The 12,361-nt window shown below is 45.0% G+C and overlaps 2 long non-coding RNA genes across 2 annotated transcripts in view; one reads left to right on the top strand and one right to left on the bottom strand.

Moving 5' to 3' along the window:
• The first annotated feature begins 69 nt into the window (after positions 1-69).
• LOC101431453 (uncharacterized) lies at positions 70-8,763 on the top strand. Its single transcript, XR_001119161.2, has 3 exons — positions 70-157; positions 5,866-5,978; positions 6,307-8,763. It is a non-coding gene; the product is annotated as an uncharacterized lncRNA (long non-coding RNA).
• A 1,262-nt stretch (positions 8,764-10,025) lies between these two features.
• LOC131274411 (uncharacterized) overlaps positions 10,026-12,361 on the bottom strand; it is a 38,347-nt gene continuing 36,011 nt past the window's right edge. The window contains exons 2-3 of the long non-coding RNA XR_009181682.2: positions 10,666-10,939; positions 10,026-10,230 (exon numbers count right to left, since the gene is read on the bottom strand). This is a non-coding gene — a long non-coding RNA (uncharacterized lncRNA). The remainder of the gene's footprint in view (positions 10,231-10,665; positions 10,940-12,361) is intronic.

The following is a 12,361-nucleotide window of genomic DNA, read 5'->3' as shown; positions in this document are numbered from 1 at the left end:
TAATGACAGCTTGAGTAATCATTAACTAACAAAGTAGTTTCAGAGGATGCATGTGTTGTGTTGAAAGTAAAAAAAAAAGGGGGTTTCAGAACAAGTTTATTGAGGTAAATTTGCATTCACACAGGTGCAGCAGCTACAGAGCTTTCTGCTTGAAGGGGTGAGTTGGGGAGCAGCTGATATGACTCCTTGAAACAAAGGGAATGGGGAGGGAGAAAGGGGGCATGGTTTATGGTAACTTTGGGGGCCATAGGCACTGTTTGAACGGGTGTCCTTGATCGTTTATTAGCAAGCAGGATGTTGATGTAAGAGGGTGGCCTTTGGGTGAGGACTTTGCTTATGAAGGCTTGAAGTCTTTTCTTTTAAAGATTTATTTTCTTTCTGTCTGCCCTCCTCCCTTGTATGTGCTCACTGTCTGCTCTGTCTGTTTGTTACGTGTTCATCTTCTTTTTTTTAAGTAGTTCCAGCAACCAAAGCTGGGAACTTCCATGTGGGAGGGACACACCTAATCACTCTAGCCACCTCTGCTCCCTGCTTGTTGTGTCTCTCATTGTGTTTTCTCCTTACGTCTCTTCAGTGTGTCACCTTATTGTGCCAGCTCACTGACTTGCTCATCTTCTTTAGGAGGCACCAGGAACCAAACCCTGGACCTCCCAAGTGGTAGGAGGTCACCCAACTGCTTGAGCCAAGGCCTCCCCACTGGTCCCCTAAGGGCTAATGGGTGGGGCAAGCAAGGGGACAGCAGGCAGCTGGGGGCCTCCCCACAGCAGGGCAGGGGAGGAGAGGGGAAGGGCTTTACTAAGGGCAGCTCCTGACCCCAAGCGCCCCTCTTCCTGGAGCAGCCTGCATCAGCGTCTGGGTGAGCACTTTCCTCTCATTCTCAATAAACCCTTCACTGGCCTAACTAAACTGGCATGCTCTGAAACTCTTCTAGGTGCCCTAGCCAAGAGCCCAGGGGCCTCCTGTACCTTCTGCCCTCAGTTTTGCTTTTTAGGAAAGTTTCCTGTGGGTCTCAACTTGTCCAGGGATGTTGACCCAGGTTCAGCAGGGTGTGCTGGCAACAGCACAGACACCTCCCTCCTCTGCCAGCAGGTCACCTCCAGCTAACTGGGTATCCCTAGTCAGGGCTGCCAGGCTTCCAGGGTGGCCCTGAGGTTGCAGATGATGATGGCTCTTGGTACCTGAGACCTACCCAGGGGTTGAAAGCCCAGGTCTGAGCCCTCCTCCATCATGAATTACACATGGCAGTGCTGTGATAGAGGCCGCAGCTATAGTACAAACCAGAGGAGCAATTACAGGAGTTCTCATGGGCACTGGAGCTGCAGCCCAGAGGGTGGCTTTTATCTGAAAGATGAGGGAAGGACATTTCAGGGGAGACCAGAGATGCCAGGTGCTGGCATGTGTCTGCACCTCTAACAGCCTGACTGAGTGTGGCTGTTGCCAGAGTGGCAGCCAGTCAAAGAAGAAGTTAGAAGAGGCCTGTGAGTCTGGAAGAGAAGCCTAAGGGCTCAAGCACAGGTGCTCAGCAGGTGCTGGAGGGAGAGGGGCAGGCTTCCTCAGGTGAGTGCTGTGACAGTGGAGCTTCCTCCACAGGCCAAGGACACTTGCTTGGAGGGCACCTTCTTACAGCACCACACACGGGGACCCTCCAGAGGAGTGGGCCATAACACCAATTGTGTTTTATCATCCCGTGCCAGTTCCTCCAGGCCAGTCATTCTGGGTAGCCATAAGGCTGCTTCTTCATCACTTTTAGGGCTGAAAAGTAGGTTCCAGGTACTTAAAATATCTAGGGAGCTAATAAGTTACACACAAAGCATATAGCATCTTAGGGCTTAGAAATAAAAAATAGAGATCAGAGAGCAGGCATAAATGACTGCCACAAGAGCTTTAGAGTCTAGGTACTAATTTCCTTAAATAAAGCTATTTCTAGAGATTATTAACTATAACTTATAGTAGAAGTTACATTTCATTTTACTTTTATTCTTTTAATAATCAGCAGGCAAGATATAATAAATTTATGCCTTGCTTTTCCTTTAAAGTCCCTTTTTATTTACAATAGGGTGACTGTATGTTCTTTAAGAGAAGCAACAGAGCAAAACAGTGTAACTGATAAGAGATTTTGGTTGGTTGTGTAACATCAGATTTTTCTAAATAATTAAAACTGTACCTTTTCCCCTTTTGTGGCCATCACTGAAGCAGCAGTGGCCAAAAGGAAGTTCAATCCCTTTGTCACTTCTAATCGGAACAAGAACCGTAAAAGGTATTTGTAGCAGTTTGATATTATTGATGAATTCCAAAAAGAAATATTGGATTATGTTTATAAACTGGCCATTTCCTCTCAGCATATGTGATGTTAGGCTATTGTGTCAACTCTGCAGGTAATTGTGCCCAGTTGTTTGGTCAAGCAAGCACTGGGCTAACGGTAATACCAGGACATTTATGGACTTTAGTTACCATTGACTTTACTGCAGTGGTAAATACAAAGTAAATGATCGCATACCCTATTTAGGCCGACTTTTAATTGGTGTGCTTCAATGTTCCTTATTCATACAAATATAAAATAATCCCTAAGCTTAAACCTCAGAGAAGTTTTAGAGGGATGAGTTACAAATTTCTGGAGTTAATTATTTTTTTTATTCTTTATTTTCTTTTAAATGTTACATTCAAAAAATATGAGGTCCCCATATACCCCCCACACCACCCACCCCACCCCTCCCATGTCAACACCTCTTCCATCCTTGTGGAACATCTGCTGCACCTGGCAAATACATTCTGGAGCTGGAGTTAATTATTAAGCAAATATTGTTAAAGACATTTGATATAAAGTGATTACATAAAGCTGGGCGCAGTCAGCCTGGCAGTGTATGGGTTTGTATGAACTTGGCTGACGCACTTGAACTTCAGGAGCCAGTAACCCCTTCTTGGAAGGGGAGAAATTGTGCAAATTAGTGAGAGTCACATTAAAAGGATATTTAAAATATTACCAGTTCATCAACATGTGAAAATTATGTTGTTGAGGTCATGAGTTAATATGGCTTATACACTTTTTCAGACCAAATATGCAAATTGAAACTAATTTTATTAGTAGAGTCACAGTTTGGCATGAGTTTTATTGTACAATTGGGTGGGACTGTTTCACAATTCAGTGAACTATAAGTTGTGTGATCTTGGTAAAAGTTACCAGAGACTGGGGGTGGTTACAGGGCAAGGAGTAAGAGAATCAAGTTGATCTTAATAATTTCTAAATCCCCTTAATTCCAAAAGTACATCTACATTTCTTTGAAGTTCTGCTTGCTTATTGACTTCATAGGGTTTCCCCATCCCATACAATTAAGTCCACGTAATCTCAGAAAGTTACCTGAGTAAGCTGCTGTTGGCTAGAGAGCCATTCCCTGTCCCCTCCCCATTTTTATAGCAATGACCCAGAAAGCACCCTCACCTGTGGACTTTTCTCCCACAATCTCTCTGCCCTTTGTGCCCAGATCTGGTTCTTGGAAAAGATTGTCTCCCTTGGCCCAAGTACACAGAGCCAGCTGCCTCGAAGACTGCTGCCCCTGGAGCCCCCAGACCAGCATGGCAGGCTGTTTTTCTGGATGGATACAGATTATGTGTGGCTTGAGGAGTTCCTTTCCCCAACATTGTACACAGTATTGAAAACCTGAGACCTCTGAGGGATGAGTTTGTAGTGAGGGATAGAGAAGCCACTGCACGTGCTCATTCAAAGTCAGAAAAGGCTGAAGGCTGTGAAACAATGTCACTGATCACATGCCTGGAGGCTCTGTGTTGGTGGTGTGAGTGGGGTCCCATTGAAGCCTGTGGTCAGAGAGGCAGGAGGGCGGTCAGTTACAATTCCAAGGGACGCAGCAAGTGGGCACTGCAGGGATGCAGAGATCCTTAGAGGACAGACAGCCGATGAAGATTCTGGTGATTATGTGGGTCATGGTTAGAGGGGCCAGGGCGAGAGCAATTTCTATACAGAAAGAAGCATCTGTCCTGAGGAGTCCAGAGTGAATGTGAACACGTTCAGTGTAAAAGCCCTCAGGAAACGGATGTGGCTCAACCAGTTGGGCTCCCATCTACCATAGGGAGGTCCAGGGTTCGGTGCCCAGGACCTCCTGCTGAGGCCATGCTGGACCACGTGGAGTGCCAGCCCATGCAGGAATGCAGCCCCATGCAGGAGTGTCCCCCTGTGTGGGAATGCTGCCCAGCATGGGAAAGCCACCCCGTGCACGTGTGCCAGCCAACGCTGAGAGCTGGTGCAGCAAGATGGTGCGACAAGAGACACAGAGGAGAGAAAACTGAAGACTCAGCAGAACAGGGAGCTGAGGTGGTGCAAGAGAGTAATTGCCTTTCTACTCCAGAAGGTCTCAGGATCAGTTCCTGGAGCAGCCTAATGAGAACATAACAGACACAGAAGGGCTCACAGTGAATGGACACAGAGAGCAGGCAACGCAGGGAATGGGGAGTGGGGTGGGAGAAATAAATCTTCAAAAAAAAAAAAAAGGAAAAGACCCTGAGGTGTGTTTGAGAACCTGGAGAGACGGGCATAGGACCTGTGTGTCATGAGGTGAGGCTGGGCATGCTTCTGAAGGAATGCACACATTAATCAGGCAAATTAGTGTGGATCTTGCAACTCCAGAATTAGGGAAGTATCTGAAAGGCAATGGTAGCACACAGAAGTGATATGAGTGTGTATTTTAAGGTCCCTGGAACCACTCTATGCAGAACGAATTAGAAGGTTGAGGTTAAAAAGAAGAAAAGATGGCTATAAGTAGATAGGGCAAGCATTCTCTGTGATTAGAACTTGGCCTGTGAGAGAGAAGATAGCAATATTTTGACCGTAGGTTCAAAGTGCTTTGCTCACTGGATGGGGTAAGGCAGGGTTTCTCAACCTCAGCAGTATTGGCATTTGGGCATGGTGTTCCTTTGTTTTGTGGAACCGTACTATACACGGTGGAGTGTTTGCAACATTCCCCGCCTCTACTCACCCTCAACCCCAGTCACGATAACCTAAATGACTCCAAACATGGCCAAATGTCTTCTGGAATCACCTGATTAGGGATCGAGGGTGAGGGAAGCTCTCCCACATTTCTTAGGTTGCCAACAAGGAAAGTGGGGTGAACATTGATGTGGGCCTTGAGGCTAGTAGACCAGAGAGAAGTGTAACTACAGAGGCTGGCAGGAGGAGCAAGAGACTCCATGGCTTAGATGTCCCAGAAGCCACGTGAGCAATGGGGAGATACGAGTGGGTTTAAGCTAGCAGCTACAGCAGTGACCAGCATGACAGCACACTTGCACTGTGCACCAAGGGGATGTGTACTGTGTTTGCTTAAGAAAATTATGGGCCAGGCATATTTTGTTCTGCTGCCTGATTAGGACTAGTGTAACTGAACCAAGTATTTTATTACAGGTACAGACAGATCTGGTAGAAAACACTGGGCTAATTACATCATAAACAAAGAATGAAATACCCAGAGACGGGCTCCAGAAGTTCCATGATGCAGTGCAGTAGATTTGCAGGCTCCTCTGCCTGTGCAGCTTCCTCCAGAAGGCTGCTAATGGCTGCAGAACTTGTGTGCAGTAAGTCTCTTCACAGCTCATTCAAAGTCAGGAAGCGGGTGGTCATGTGTGACAGGGAAATGCCCTCTGGTTGACTTTTTAAAAATCTGAGCAGGATCTGTCTTTCCTTTCTGAAGTCTCCCAGGACACTTTCTCTTATAGATCATTTCCAGGGATCAAGTCACAGGGTCAACCCTAGCTTCGCTAGCACAGGAAAGAAAAAGAATACTTGGCTCTTGTAAAGTCAGAAATAGCATTTAATTCACTGAGAGTCTGTAATACCACTTTCCTTCCCTGTTCTCTCTATAGGCCGTGCATCAATAAGGAACAACAGCCTGAAAGACGGTAGATTTCATTCTGATGGAACTTTGAAGATCTAGCAACTTTCTGCCTTGATGATTCTCCCTCTACTTTGCCATCTAGTAAGTAAGAGAGTTGTGCATATGCAGGAATAAGACAAATTAGTTAGGAACTTCTTTGAAAAGGAGGAAGCCAGCAGTTGAGCAGTAATAGCTAGAGAAGGAGGACAAACCAGGTGAGTGTTTCCTTATGGAAGCCAAAGAACAGCGTGGTTCTAGAGTGAAGAGTTAATTGAACACCGCTAGTGAAAGAGGTAAGATGGTGAATGTAAGCAGCCATTGGATTGGTGGACATACACATCACTGGTAAATAACATAATGTCTATGACGTGGCTGCAAAGGCAAAAGTCAGTTTGAAGTAGGTGGCACTCTTTTTTCCTTCCTTTTGTAGGAACCAGTTGGATGTTGGAGATCATCAGTCTGATCCTCTCCAAAGGAGATTCCCAGATGGATCGTTCACCATGGCTGGAAAATATATATGTTGAAAATCAGAAAGGCCTTACAGGCTAAATTCCAAGTTTTTCATATGTCCTAATAATGTCCTTTTGAGCCCTTTCTCCTAAGTTATTAGATCTGGTCCATTATCATGTATTGTTTTTAATTGTCATTATCTCTTTAGTTGCTCTTACTCTTTTTTTTTAAACCACATTGTGGAAACACATTACAGCATAAACTTTCCCATCTCAACCACCCAAGCACACCATTCATGGGATTAAATCACATTCACAGTATTGTGCTACTCTCACCACCATCAATTACCAGAACTTTCTATCACTTCAAACAGAAACTCTACACCCATTATGCATCAACACCCCCAATGTTTAGAAAATAGATATTTGATAGATAGATGATAGCTAGCTGATAGATGATAGATAGATAGATAGATAGATAGATAGATAGATAGATAGATAGATAAATAGATAGATGATAGAGGCAGTGTGGTAAAATTTTACAATTGGGGGATCTGGGGGTGGGGAGTGTTGGAGTTCATAGTATGGGGTTTGTATTATTTTTATAATTGTCCTGACAGATTGAAATTATTTCAAAATAAACAGTTTAAAAGAAATCAGAAAAGCCCATACCTCTATACCACCCACCTCCCCATTCAACTCTTCTCTGAGTCAATCCTCAATTCCAAGTCCAAGGAGAGCCTATCTGTAATAGCAACAATAGTACTGACCATTCCCCTGAACTCCCGTGCTTTAGGCATAGATATAAAATGAAGTTCATCAAAGTCACCATACTAGACAACCTTGTTCTAAACTAGAGAATCATTTACTACATGGTCTCCTTGATGTGGCTTCAGAGAACACTGTTTTTAATTAGTTTAATCCCTGCCACATGCCAACCTGAAGTTCTTGACGTTGGATCGTCCACGTGGAAAGCAGAAGAATTACAAATAAGCACCAACAAACAGAAGAAATATGGGCTTGGTGCACCTCTTTGAAACCCATTTGGGCTTCTCTAACATGATATCCTCTGGATAGCCTGTTCTCAGTGGATAGCTCTACAGTCCTCAGATGCATAATTCCAAGAGTTCTAAAGAAAGAATGGAGCCTGGAGTATTCCTGAGGCTATTTAGCTTAGATTTATTCTTATGGCACAGTATACACTATATCATATCATATAGTGCCATGCTATATTTATCCCTTCTTGTTTATTGTCAGGTGCATTAATTTGACAGTGATCTCCATGGTTACAGAGTCCTTGTACAACACTCATATAAATAATACTTTGTTACTATTTTTAACATTTTATACCAACTTGGCATAATGATTGGCACATAATAGAAAATTAAGAATATACTGGCTAAATAAAATAATAAATGAAATAATAAACAGAAAATAGCCAGAGGCCAGGCTCTGGAAAATCATTGATTATGTTCAAGTTCTGGTTTGGATCTTGACTCTGTAGTTTTTATTTATCGGCAAATAGTGTATTATCATTGCAGCTCGGGTACTGTGCTTAAATGGGCAGTATTCTTTCACTCCTGGTATCATTTATTCGTTTATGCATGCATTTACACATTTTTCTTCAGACATTCAGGAATTATGCATCTAGTATGTGCTGGGCTTTCTATACAAGAACTGGGAAGAATGTGATGACTATGATCAACTCAAGGTGCTTTCTGAAGGAACGTATGGATTAATTGGCTAAACAAATAATAAACAAACGATTAATTTCCATGTTGATACTATTGTTTACATACTGTGGCAGTTTGAGATTATTTATGAATTCTAAAAAGAGAGATTATCTTTGTAAACTGGTCTGTTTCCCTGGGCATGATCCCCTTTGATAGTATTAGATTCAGCTGCAGTCTTTGATTAGATTACGTTCAGATTAGGGCTTTGATTTGACCATGTCAGTGGAGTGTCAGTAGAGTTTGAGTCCCTGCCCCCTTAGTGGGCTATATAAATGGACACACAACCAAGGAGTCACACAGAAGTAGATACACAGAAGAAGATACACAAGAATAGAGAGCACTCCATAGACAGGGTAGAGCAGAGAACTTGATATGGGGCCCCGAGGGAGATGAGCTATTCTCCCAATAGTTTGCAGCTGGAGAGACCAGTGCCCTGAGCAGCTAAGAAAGCCTAGAAAGTAATGAGCCCTCCAGCCTACAGCTGAGATCAGAAGAAGATGGGCCCACAGAGCCTTAAGAGGAAGAGGAAGGCTGAACCCTTGCAGACAACACACACCATTTGCTTCAACAGGTGACAACAGACTGGTGAGGAAGAACCTTGTATGGTGTCTTGAGCTGGACTCTTTAGGGTCTTGTAAATATAAACTTTTACCCCAAATAAATACCCTTCATAAAAGCCAACAGAGTTCTGGTACTTTGCATTAGCACCCTTTGTGGCTGACTAATACACAAACTATACTGCAGTATCCTTGATATTATAAGAATATAATGTATAATATAATATATGCTATAAATACATGAAGAGGATGAAGCAGGGAGAAAAATGCAGGGAAGGTTTGGGGCTTCCCCAGGAGGTCAGTGCAGGGGTTCAGAGATGGGGTTAGGATACCAAAGACACGGTGACTTCATCAGCAACTGAAAGGTGAGAGGAAAGGCCAAGCTAGTACCTGAGTGTGAGCAGAGCTTGGGCTCTATGGGGGCAAGAACAACAGGGGAAGGAAGGGGTAGCGAACGTAACAGCTGTCATGTAGAAACCTATGAGATGCTAACTGATAATTGGGAGGCCAGAGACTGGGGATAAAGGCCCATTGGAAAGGGAGAGGTGGGGATTTGGGTGAAATCACAAAGAGGTGGTGTTACAAAAAGAAGCTTGGGGAAAAGGCTAATTCTCTCCACTGAAACCACGAGTTAGCTGTCAAAAACTGTCAAAATTATTTTCATGTACTCTCTGATCAAAAGCTTCCAACAACCAGAGGGACCCACAATGAAAACAAAAGCTGCTGGGCTTTGGTAAGAGAGCGTGGTGGCATTTGAATTACCTGCCCACCATTCCCCGACAGCTTTGAAGGTGGCATCTCGCCTTCCTGGTGCAGCTCAGTGATGCCAGGGGGAAAGTATGGGTTTGGACCTGGGAGAAATGTTTTCATGTGCTCTGACTTGCCTGGTGGCTCAGGGATTTGCTTCTGTTAGTGCATCTCACAGCTTCTGCAGGACTGAGGTGGCCTCTTAGGTGGTGTGTTTCAAAAGAATTTGAAATCACGTCTTCTCAACCATCGCTAGAGCAGGAGATAACTGCCAAGGAGCACAGGAGATATACCCATCACCCAGGGAGAAAGAGTCTGGGGAAGGAGATGCTGGGAGGAATGAGGGCTTTGAAAAGGTCCTACAGAATAAAATCGATAAATACCCAAAAATAAATTAAAATAATGAAAGGTTCCAACACATCCTGAGGGTTCATAAGGCCACGTACCTGGCCAGGCAGGCCAAAGGTTTAGGACACCTGCGAAAACCCTTAGCATTCACCACTTGCTGAACTTTAGGCCCCACAAAGCAGGAGGTGAAGCTAAGTCAGAGCTGTAAGTGACTGGCTAAGTGTGGAAGGGGAGTGTATTAGAGTTCTCTAGGGAAGCAGAATTGACAAGAGATATCCATCCATAGCATGGGATTTTATGAGTCTTTCACATAACTGTGGGGATGCACAAGTCCAGGTTCCACAGGCAGGCTGCAGGCAGGGGCCCAAGGAAAGTCCAATGAAGGTTCTTGATAAGCTCTGGGGGATGCTGGCTGTCCAAAGAAGAGCTGGGGAACTCTCTCTCAATGCTGGAATCACTTCCCCTTTGAAGGCATTCAGCTGATTGGGTTAAGCATCACTCATTGCTGATGGCAGTCTCCCTGATTGATGTAATTACAACCAGCTATCTATGACTGTTCATTTATTGTGGATGACTTATGGCTACTGCCATCTTGCGGCATGGGATCACACAACTGGTCGCTGCGGATAAGGTGGACTGTGAGTGACCGTGTGTACTACCCATTGCTAGAGTGGACAGTGTAAGGGACAGTCAACAGAAGCTATCCTGCCCAAATCCAGTTGGTCACATCGAGGGGATGCTGCCTCTAAAGGCATCTTCCAACCATGAAAGATGTTTCCGAGCAATGCTGTTACGTCTATGGAAGCCTGGGGAGGCCCTACTCCCCATCTCAGGCAAGCAAATACGTTGGACCTCAGTCCAGCTGCACAGGACTCGAACAACTAGGGGACTCCTGAAGCACCTCGGGGGACATTCTCCAGCTTGTTGAAAAAACACCAAGTGAAATAAAACCTACCTGGCACAATGCTCACGTTCACCCACCCAATTCCACGGCTCGATCGCTGCGTGTGTGTGGTTCAAGTCATGAAAGGAAACGGAGACTCAGAATGGTTAGTCGCTGGCCCGTTCCTGCCCAGGGACGAACGGGGACATGTCGTGTAGGGATCCACGTTCCTCCACAGATGGACGCGCTGCCCCGGGTGAGAGAAGCCTGTTGTGTGCCTCCACTCACACGAGACGCCGGAACAGACAAGTCCGAGAGACCGCCAGCACAGCAGTGGTTGCCAGTCCTGGGGGCAAGGAGAGCGGGGAGGAATGGCAAGCGGCACGGCGATTTCTTTCTGGTGCAAGGAAATTTTTCTGATGTTGATTGTGGTGGCGGCTGCACGATTGTGAATATATGAGAAACCCCTGGGCTATTCCCCTCAAAAGACTGACTCACAGTATGTTAACTGTATTTCTATAAAGTTTTAAAAAATCCTCTAAGAACTTGAATTGACAGGTTTTCCAGGATATGATAACTGGAAAAGTTTGCTAAAACTTGCCTCACTAATAACCTCCTTTGCAAGCAGAAAGTACCTGAAAACTGTGTATCAAAAAATAAAATCTTATTTCTGAGAGAAGGGATTGCCAGTGATATTTTCCTCCATTTTCATTTGCCATTTTTTAAAAATGAAATTGTTCCTTACAAAAATGATTAAAAAGTTACATTAATGTACAATAACTAAAGGAATGCTGAAATATTCAAAGAGGTCAACATTAAAAATCAGTATAAAATAAATCTAAAATGGCTGGAAAACAAGAGAAATGACTCCAGAATAAATGTTGGGAATTTTGTAAATGTGAAGGTCGAATGTCATCCGGGTGACTGAACATCAGACAGTGCGGTTTTCAAGGAAGGAGGGGCAAGCACCCCTGGGAACTCTTTTTTTATATAAAATTGTATTTATGTTTTTCTTATTTCTCCCCCTCACCCTCCCCCCCCCCCCCCCCCATGGTCTGCTCTCTGTGTCCGTTCACTGTGTGTTCTTCTGTGTCTGTTGTATTCTCATTAGGCAGCTCTGGGAACCGACCCTGAGGCCTTCTGGAGAGGGAGAGAGGCGACCATTCTCTTGCTCCACCTCAGCTCCCTAGTTCACTGCATCTCATGTTGTCTCTTCTCTGTGTCGCGCTTTCATTGTGTCATCTTGCTGCATCAGCTTTCCATGTGGGTGGGTGGTCTGCCCTCCTGCGTGGGGGCCACCACTTATGTGGGGGCCCCCTGTGTGGGGTGGCACTCCTTATGTGCAGCAACACTCCATGTGGGTCAGCTCGCCACAGGGGCCAGGCGGCCCTGGGCATCACACCCTGGACCTCCTATAGGGGAGACGGGTGCTTTATCCATCAAGCCATATCCACCTCCCCTGGGAACTCTCTTCTGGAGAGAAATGAGTCACAGCCTTCTCTAAAGTTAAAATGCTTATCAGGTCATATAATAATTATTCCAATACTCTGTCTACCTGAGTGGATGTGTAAGAAGCGTTGAGTGCTGTGTTTGCGAGGACGGGGTCCTGCTCTTTCCCTGCTTTGTGTTCCAGGCTTCATCTCGCATGCCTGATGCTTCTGTCCACCCTCCTGGGAAATTCTCCTCAGTGGAGAACTAGCAAAGCTGACTGCCTAGGGCTGAGCATACACTGGGCCACAGCTCACAAGCAGGCAAGTTCCTGTGGCAG

Source organism: Dasypus novemcinctus, chromosome 18 (genome assembly GCF_030445035.2).
Source record: "Dasypus novemcinctus isolate mDasNov1 chromosome 18, mDasNov1.1.hap2, whole genome shotgun sequence".
Lineage (NCBI taxonomy): Eukaryota > Metazoa > Chordata > Mammalia > Cingulata > Dasypodidae > Dasypus > Dasypus novemcinctus.
Note: the sequence above shows the minus strand (reverse complement) of the source record. Positions and strands in the feature narration are given on the sequence as shown.